Raw genomic sequence first — 10,372 nt, forward strand, 5'->3', positions numbered from 1 at the left:
CTTGGGTCAAAATATTGAAAAAACTTCCTATAAACCTATGTCCGAAAATTCTTATAAAATGAATAAAACAATAAACAAAAATAAACTTTTAGTGTAAAAATAAAAAAATATAGACATTCATTTAAATTTTGTTGTCAAAGGAAAATATATGTAACATCACTAAAGCCCTACATAAGTGTAAATCAGATCAATACGTCGATGACACTGAAACAAGATATTAATTTTTTCCTTAAGATTGGATACATGCAAAACAAACCATTGAAGATGATCTGGAGCGTTCGGTAGAGATATCTAAAAAACATAATATTAGTGTAAATCCGAAAAAATCCGCAGTGCTCTATTTTAGTAAAAATAAATCGGAACTTAGCAAGAGGATGAATGTAATCATTCATGATAAAGTTGTGCCTGTTTCCGTTTGTTTTAAGAACTTGGGTCTTATGCTCGATACGGAACTAAGATTTAGCGAGTACGTTGATCTTCGCATTAAGAGAGCTTATTTTTCATTAAAACTTCTCTATCCACATCGATATATACTAATAGAGAAACAAAAAATTGAGTTAACAGACATTTTGGTTCTTAACTTCTTCGTTTACTGTGATGTAGTATATGGCCTGTGTCTGAGCGAAAACGATGAAGCTAGAATTGAAAAATTTCAAAAGTCATGCCTAAGATTTATTTATGGAATAAAAAAAACACCAACCTGTCTCGCACAAACTGTTGGATGCAAAATGGTTGGATATGAAGAAACATAGAGAGTTGCATTTTTAAAGTTTTTGTAATAAATTTAGAAAGACTAAAACTCCTCCATATTAAACAAATAGAATCCAATATAGAACAGACGTACATATTCTAAACCTAAGAGATGGAGGATTAATAGTTCTGCCTCGGCATTAAACATCAACGTTCGAACGCAGCTTTTCATACAATGTCTATCGCTTGACAACGGTATTCCCGCCTATCTAAGGGCATTGACAAAAAATTCAGATTTTAAAAGAAAAATGAAACTCTATCTTCTGAATCATAACCTTTAATTATCGGATAGGCTATCGAGTATTATGGGTTGACGCCGGATGTTATGGTTGTACTGTTAATTTGAACTTTTTGTTGTTTGTTTTACATTTTTATTGTCTGGCTAATGTTTCCATTTGAAATCCCTTGAAGCGCTGTTAGTGTTAGTTACTCTAGATAATACTTGATTAATAATGATAACACTTAGATTAATCCTTCTGCGGCAACTATATGCAATATTTTGAGCTCCCTTTTACATGCAAGAAGTAAAGTATTTGTTAAGAAAAACTAGGTATATTTCTGGGTTGTAGCAAATAAGAAGGAGATTAAAACTTAAGGATTTTATAAAAGAGACATAGAGAAACAACTTTAAGGGCTTTATTGGCAGTTTTTACAATAATTTACGTGTGAATTTTAAAATAAATAAATTTTTGTAATTGTTTTATATATTACAAATTTTTCAAACAAGAAATGAGCAAAAAGCGTTTGTTGATTTAAATTGATCAATAGATTATATCATTAAATTGGAACACTTGGTGAAATTTATTAAGTTATTTTGATAAAAGCTCACTCAAAATATAGCGTAATTATAAAACTTGTAGCCTTATCCAAAAATGTTGGTGTAATCATAAGAACATAATAATTAAAATGCATAACTTACGTGGTTCTTCTTGTCTATTTATTAGGTAAATTAAACTAATCGGGAAAAAAATTTAGAACAAATTATAAGCTTGTGAAAACTAGGAAAATTGTGAACAGCATTTTATTGCAAATCACGTCAATATTTTTAATAAATTCCTAAATTTCCCTTTTATTTTTTTAATTCTAGTGTTTTATTCCAAAAACTTGTTGTCGCTCTGTTCCAGAATGGCTCATAATTAACCATTTTCAAATAATAGTATTTCGTATTTAAATATTTTCTTTTATTTAATATAAATTATTAAATCTGTTTTACTCAAAAAGTTTTTTACCAAATAATTAAAATGTAGTCAATTTACTGTTTAATATTATTATAAGCATACTTGAAAATCGATTATTTTTAAAGATTTATATAGAAATTAATATACAATTCCCAAAATTAAAATGCATATTATGATGTTATCGATGATTTTTTTAAAATGGCATTTTTTGCGTATTTCTAAAGAGCATATCTACTTATACAAAGCTGCAAAATTTTATTAAGGTAATTAAATATCTTGTTTTCAAGAGAAACAAAAATTTGTTTATTTTTTTTTATTTTCTAAATGTTTAAAATCTAGCCTATTTACTATTTGGCAATGTACTTGAAATTCATTTTGAAAGTTTCCTATAATTTCTGAAGACCTTAATCTACACTCATGCCTTATTCTGGTTTTTAACTCCCTAATGTTTATGGGCTGGATACATAAACTTTGGATTTTAAATGTCTCGATAGGATAAATCTAAACAAAATAAATCGAGAGATATTAATAATAATAAATTATTATTCATCAAAATATTACAATACTATTATTACGAGACAGTCTTATCACAAACCAAAACTATTTATTTTTACTCTCGACACGTGTTTCGCTTACATCGTTAGCACGTATCGAGTTAAACCAAGTTAAACTGTCTGTCTGGTAATAAGGTTTTAATCTTCTCCCGAAAATGCTAACATTGTTAGGGAAACACGTGTCGAGAGTAAAAATAAATAGTTTTGGTTAGTGGTAAAACTGTCTCGTAATTTTAATGTCACACCAAAGGTTCCAACCATAGGACTACAATACTACATTCCACCTAATCTATAATAAAATCAAAGAATCAGCGGATGGAGCAGCTGCTGGAGCTTAGAAAGTGCGAGAAAAATGATTATGGTAAATACGAATATTATTTTTATAATATTCTATAATAATAGCAGGGTTAAACTAAGCAATGGACTTATAATCACAGATTGATATAATAACAATAGTCGAATACAGAGAAGAGCAGAAAGAGAAGAGAAAAAGGGAAAATGAGAGAGAAAGAAACATAAACGGAGTTCAACAAGATATACTTCAGGCGTTTAGAAGCAACACATCTTTAATTCTTTTTTTTTTAAACTAGAAACTCACAAGGAGAAACCCAAAACTTTGTATTTATTTATAAGACAGGCAATTTAATAGGTAAATGATTTTTTAAATGCTTTAGTTCTATGAACAGGAATTGTTGCAAGGTTTAATCTACAGATATTAACATACATTTGTTCGATATGTTATCTTGTGGTAAAGATATGGAGGAATATGTATTTATAGTTATATTAATAACTATTAATAACTTTATAAAAAAAAGATAACAGAGTGCAAGGTACGTCGGTCAGCCATATTAAGTCACCTCAACTCAGGTAATTTATACAAAAATCTTTCTCTACGCTTTATACCAGATATCTTAATGGCTATTCAAAAGGTCCTTTTCTACTAATCCATCTGCCAGGAAATTATTCCAAGTTACAGACTTACACTGTATATTCTTTAAATTACATCGTGGATGAATAGAAACGTTTGATTCAAATCCATCCATTCTTGTACTCTCTCCACTCATTCCTGATGGCGATTAGACGAATATGTTATCAGTCTGAGATTGAGCCTGAAACTGAATACTAAAAAAAACCAAAGGTAAATGAAGGGCTATTGAAAGAAGATTTAAAGGAAAATGCAAATTCTTCTATTGCCTTAGAGCCATTGGTGGAAAACATTTGCAAATTATACTACCTCAGCATAATGGCTCATACTATTTTAACTACCAAGTAACCCATAGTCTTAAATTATTAGCTTTTGCTAGTGTTGATTATGAGTTTGTTATGTGTGATTGGTACTAATGAAGCAGTCTGGTTAGTAATAGATTGCGTTAATGGTAATGGTTGGGTAATAGACAACACCTTATTTTATGAGAAATTGAAAAGTTATTCTCTACATATACCAGAAGCATGTACTATAGAAAATGTGAATGAACGATTCCCATATTGGGGATTAAGCATATACCTTGAGGCCTGATTTTCTAAGATCATTCAGTAAAAATTATCTAGATAAGAAAAGAAGATTTTTTAACTATAGACTATGTAGCTGCTATGTTTCGACACTTCTATAACACTTCTATTCTTATAGTTATTTAAAATGACAAAGTATTAGAAAAACCTATTGTATTTCATAATAAGAAAGCGTTATGAATAATATACACCATCAAGTTCTCGCTATTTTGAAGTTTGTAAAAGAAAAAATATAGACTGCTATATCAAAGACGAAAATAACTTACTACCAGGGCCGGCCCTACTATAGAGCGAACTGAGCGGTCGCTCAGACGGGACGCCGAACTCCAAAAAAATATATATATATAATTTTATTTTTTTTTAAAACCTTTTTTCCCAAAAAAAAATCGATTTTTTTTTCAGAAAAATCCAATTTTTTCATTGCCGAAGATAGATTTGGATTAGAAAAAACATGGAAACAGCTATCAAAAACTTTTTTACACCCCATTATCAAAAAATAAGATATGTTTTATGCAAGTTTTGTATCGACAACAATGTTTGTAGCCGCTATTGCGGCCTTTTGAATTTTGAATTTCGACCAATCCTAGACAAACCCACCCCGCGTGCCGTCGCTTTAAGCATCTAGCAGGTCTGCTCCGCACACGCCGGTAATTTCCGTTAATTTTATTGCATATTAGCAAAACAGTGATTGGATTGCGCATGTAGTGTTTGCTTCTTTTGTGTCATTAATTAGAAATAATAGTAGAAGTTGAGTGTTTTTGATTGTAAGTACACTCTTTTAATTAATTACCCTATTTTATCGCCCGACACGCGATTTATTACGCGAAAATTAAAAAATTATGTTTGTTTTTTGTGAATTTTGTGGTTTTGTGAGCTATTTTATTGATTATTATGCTAATAATAATCAATAAAATAGCTTTAATTACTAATTTATTGAAATAGATACTTAATGGATATACATAGAAACACTTTTTTAAATAAAATTTATTGTCCAAATTTCATCAGTGCCATGAATGCATTTTTTAAAATTTGCGTAATTTTTTCGGTTTATTTTTTATTTAAACACCCTACGCCATTCCAGTTTTACCATTTAACTTTTTAACGAACGACATTTTAAAATTCTAAAATAACCCTACAAAATTATTGTCATTTATAAAATGTTGAAAATTTTGATTTTATTTTAATTTTTTCTAGTTATAGTCAGTTAAAATGACGGAACCGCCTAAAAAATTATCAGGGTATCAAAATCTCAAGCGAAAACAACAGAGAGAAGCTGATGAAGAAAGAAGCGCTAATTACCTTGCTAAATATCTTAAAATCGGAGAAAAATCTTGTTTAAGCCAATCAAAATAAAGCTCCATACCAGCAAGTTCTGAAATTGTTCCAAATGTTCAAGATTCTTATGATGCTCCTTCACCACCTGTGGCAGAAACAACCGAATCATCCCTAACTACATAAATATCAGTTTCTGAAAGTGTCCCAAACGTTCAAGATGAAGATTCTCATGATGCTCCTCCATCACCTGCTGCAGTAACAACCGAATCATCCCCAAATACAGAAATATCAGAAGATATCGCTCAATGGCCGTTGTCTTTTTTATCAAAAATAATAGACTTTATTATATTACAAGGACCACGGTAAACGCCAACGGTAAAGTGACGGATAAACAATATCCACGCAATCAAAGAGGGCGTCATTTTTCTAATATTCACTTTCAACGGGATGTTTATGATCGAAGATGGTTGATATAATCAAACTCTACAAAAAAGATTTATTGCTACCTATTTGCCCGGCCTAAGCTTTATAAACTAGGTAACGTTGGCTTTGATGATTGGTCACACATATCCCCAGTACTAAGAGCATATGAAAACTCGAGCATATGAAACTCGACGACCACCAGTAAGCTCTGACCACGTGGCTCGAAACATCAATAAGATTAAAGACGTGTTTTGGAATTGATAAAGACCTTCAAATGTTACTGAAAAATGAAGAATCTAGATGGGCTTCTGTTCTGGAAAGAATGGTAGCTATTACAATTTTCTTAGCTGAACATAACTTATCATTTCGTGGAAATAGTGATAAAATAAATACTATAAGAAATGGCAACTTTCTCGGTTTAGTTCAATTATTGGGAAGATTTGATCCAATAATGAGAGAGCATTTAAGACGGGTAATGCAAAAGGAGACCAATCAGTATTATTGTACTAAAAATATACAAAATGAAATAATACATTTATTGGGAACCAAATTTAGAGGGCAGATCGTATCAAAAATTAAAAAGGCCAAATATTTTGCAATTATTTTAGATTGCACACCTGTTACTTTTAGGTTCTTTGATCTTAATGAATTTTGTGTTCGTGAATGCTTTTTTGCTTATAAACCTGTGACAGATTCTAGCGCAGAGGGATTAACCGGGATATTTTTGGATGAAATTGTTGGTAAATACGACATTGATATGATCGATAACAGAGGACAAGGTTACGACAACGGGGCTAATATGGTAGAAAAACACAAAGGAGTCCAGAGTCGGATATCTAAACATTTTTCCAGGGCGTTTTTTAATCCTTGTGGCTGCCATAGTTTAAACATGTAATCATGTAAAGAACTTAACTCTAAAAAAGCAGAATCAGCAGTTTGAAAGCAGTGCGATATCAATATGCGGAAATAAAAAATTCCCTGGTAGAAGCTTATCGAGTGTCAAATGATGCAGTAGCGAGCTCAGAAGCCAAATCGCTGGCCGAAAATCTAAAGAAATTTGAGTTTTTACTCTCATGAATAATTTGGTATGACATTTTATTTCATGTTAATCATGTCAGCAAGTCTATGCAAGCAGAGCATGTAGATCTTTTAGAAGCCACGACCATGATACAAAAATGTCTATGTTTCCTAAAAGAATTTCGGACTGATGGGTTAGGAAAGGTTATCATTGTAGCTAAAGATATAGCTGAAGAAGCCGATATAAATACGGTGTTTGAAACAGTGCGTTCCAAAAGAAAAAAAAAACCTGTATTCGTATGTACATAAAGATGAGTCGCCAAACGACCCTGAAACATTATTTAAAATAAATGTTTTTTATTTCATGATAGACACTGCTATAAACTCAATAGAGTTACGGTTTACGCAACTTACTGCAATTAGCAAAACTTGGTCATTTACGTATAATCTAAAAAACACAGATGAAAATTTAAAAAAATCCTGCCTTAATTTAGAAAAAATATTAAAACATGACCAACACTGCGATATTTCGGGATTGGAACTTGCAAACGAAATCTTGTATTTAGGGAGATCTTTAGATGATGTTAAGATTCATCCAAAAGCAATTCTTCAGACCATAGCTTTCAATAGCTGGCAGGATACCTTCCCCAACGTTTGGACAGCTCTACGTATATTTATGATAATTCTAGTAATAGTGGCCAAAGGTGAACGTAGCTTTAGTAAGCTTAAGTTGATCAAAACGTATTTAAGGTAAACTTTAGCTGAAGACAAACTTTTTGACTTAGCTTTATTTATTGAGAATGACAATGCTCAGACATTATCCTATAAGGAAATCATAGAAAAATTTGCAAGTTCAAAAGTTCGAAAGCAGAGACCTACTTATTATTTGTAAGTTTTGTTGTTACTTTATGCTAATAAAAATGTATTTTGAATCCCTAGTTGTCATGTTTTAATTATTATGAAGTCCCTATTCTTACCCTAAGTAATATTAAAAGTCTAAAAAAATAGGAAGAAAATAAATAGGAATAAATGAGAAAGATGTTTTATTTTTGCTTAGACGATACATTTTACATAGGTACTTAATATATTAAGGATTGACAGGGGGCGCCAAAATTGGCTCTCGCTCCATTGCTAAAATATCCTCGAGCCGGCGCTGCTTACTACATTTAGAGCTCATATAGTTTAAGCACTATCTTTGCTGTACTCCTGGTTGACGCACCCAGTATATATATATAATGTACAGGTTGTGCCATTTTCGTATGTTTTATGGGATTTCTCGCTTATGAAAAGAGATAGAGAGTTAAGGCTTCTGTGACACCATGCTACTTTTTAATGGAAGGAAAGATGCACTAACCAAATTGGTCATAGCTATCTCAGTTTTTGTGAGAGAAGGTGATTTTGAAAAAACATAAATTTCAGTCATCCTCTGTAACTCTGTAACTCTGTTATTGTCAGACATATTAAAAAAGTAAAAAAATTGTGAGTCTTTCTTTAAAGGTCACAAACTGTTTGACACCTCAAGCTGAAGAGAGTACTATGATGTGTGTTTTGCTTTTAAAATTTCTACACAAGTTATGTGTTGTATTACTGCTGAAAATGTTTTTGAAATCGTTAAGAGACAAATAAAAATAAAATCGCAAGTAAGTATAAACTAAATATTGTTTAGTTTGATATAAATTTATATTATAATATCGCAATAGTATTAGTCATTGTGAAATGTAATACTTTCCTAGTTTATCTAAATTTGTAGACTTACCTGCAATATCAGCATCACTTCTCAAATAAACCCATCAAAATTCGTCACAATATATAAAGAAAATGTATTTACAATTGCCTCGATAATATCGTCTTTGTATACAAACAGCATCAACTTCTCTGTCAAACAAACAATGCACATTTCAAATTTGAACTTTTATATGCGATACGTCTATTTTTCACAACACCCTCTATAAATGAACAAACGAGTTTTTATAACTAGAGATGAAAAGAAAAATGTAATTGTAATTCATATTTATGATGAAGCACAAGCGGCAAAGTTAAAACATTCATTCTAGTTTAGTGATACATTTTAATAAGTGCTATAATAAATAATTTTCTCGACATTCTTACATTCGCTGGATAATGACGATAATATACAGTAACCGCCTAAAGTTCCGCATAAATTTGATAAAAATTAGAGACATGATTTTCTGAGAAAACGCTCGGACCTGTCGATTTTTATTTTAAGTTGCGCATTATTTCACATAAATGTTTGTATACATGGTGGAACAAAAAAAAAGATATGACGTTATCGGTCATTTTTTTTAAATGGAATGCTTTATTTTTAATTGCATTTATGAAATATAGGCGAAATTCCAAGCAAGTTTCGTATAACACACCTTATCTTAAAACTCAACTGTCTTCGAAATATTTACATTTAAATAACAAGAAAACAAATAAGTACGTCTATTTACATATTAAGGTAAAATCAAGGATAAAAATAATATTATAAACACTGCCAGTTGTTTCTATTTCCATGGTTGCACTTGTAAAGAATCTCAATTTTCGAATGTCACTGTCAGTTTGAAAATTAATAGTTTTTATCAGAATAAATTATGGCTTATTTAACGGAAACACAACGAATTGAAATTTTGATGATGCTAGGGTACGGGGATCGAGTGCGCACGCAAAAAAAAGTAAGTAAACTGTTTAATGCCAAATACCCAAACCATCCTATTTCTCAGTCAACAGTTAGTAGAATAGAGCACAAATTCATAACTTCAGGTCATGTTAGGTATTTGCCAAGATCAGTTCGTCAAAAATTTCTGAAGAAACAAAATTAAACGTTCTGCTCTCCGTCGAAGAAAATCCAAACAATTCAACTTCACAAATTTCAGTTGATAATAATATAGCCGAAACGTCAGTAAGACGCATCTTAAAAGCAAATGAATACCACCCTTATAAAATTAGACTAATACACGAATTAAGTGAGGACGATCCTGATCAAAGAAACCAATTTTGCGAGCAAATGATGAACATTTGCAATAATAACTGTCAGTTTGTGTTACGAGTTTTGTTTTCGGATAAAGCAACTTTTTGTTTAAACGGTGTCGTAAATCGGCAAAATTGTCGGTACTGGTCGGTGTCAAATCCACACTGGGTAACTGAGGCGCATACACAGTACCGTAAATCTATTAATGTTTGGGCTGGTATCGTGGAAAATAAAGTAATAGGGCCATATTTTTTTTAAGAAAACTTAACAGGACAACGCTATTTGAATTTTCTTCAAGAAGATCTTATCTCTGCTTTGGCTGCCCTATACCCAGGCGAACAAGACCCTGCTGTCCCGACAGATAATTTGTAGGTTCAGCAAGACGGCGCACCGCCACATTTCTTTAGAGATATCCGTAATTACTTGGATACAGTGTTCCCAGGAAGATGGATAGGACGAAGAGGGCCAATAGAGTAGCCGGCCAGGTTACCAGACCTAAATCCCTGCGACTATTTTCTATGGGGGTACCTGAAAAGTAAAGTTTATATTGAGAAGCCAAACAACGTAGAAGATTTGAAAAATAGAATTGGATATGAAATTAGACGTATATCACCCGAAATAATTGATAGTGTTTTACATAAGTTTGTAAACCGTCTTGCTTTCTACTAAGAAGTAAATGGGGATCAGTTTGAACA

Source organism: Anthonomus grandis, chromosome 9, assembly GCF_022605725.1.
Source record: "Anthonomus grandis grandis chromosome 9, icAntGran1.3, whole genome shotgun sequence".
Lineage (NCBI taxonomy): Eukaryota > Metazoa > Arthropoda > Insecta > Coleoptera > Curculionidae > Anthonomus > Anthonomus grandis.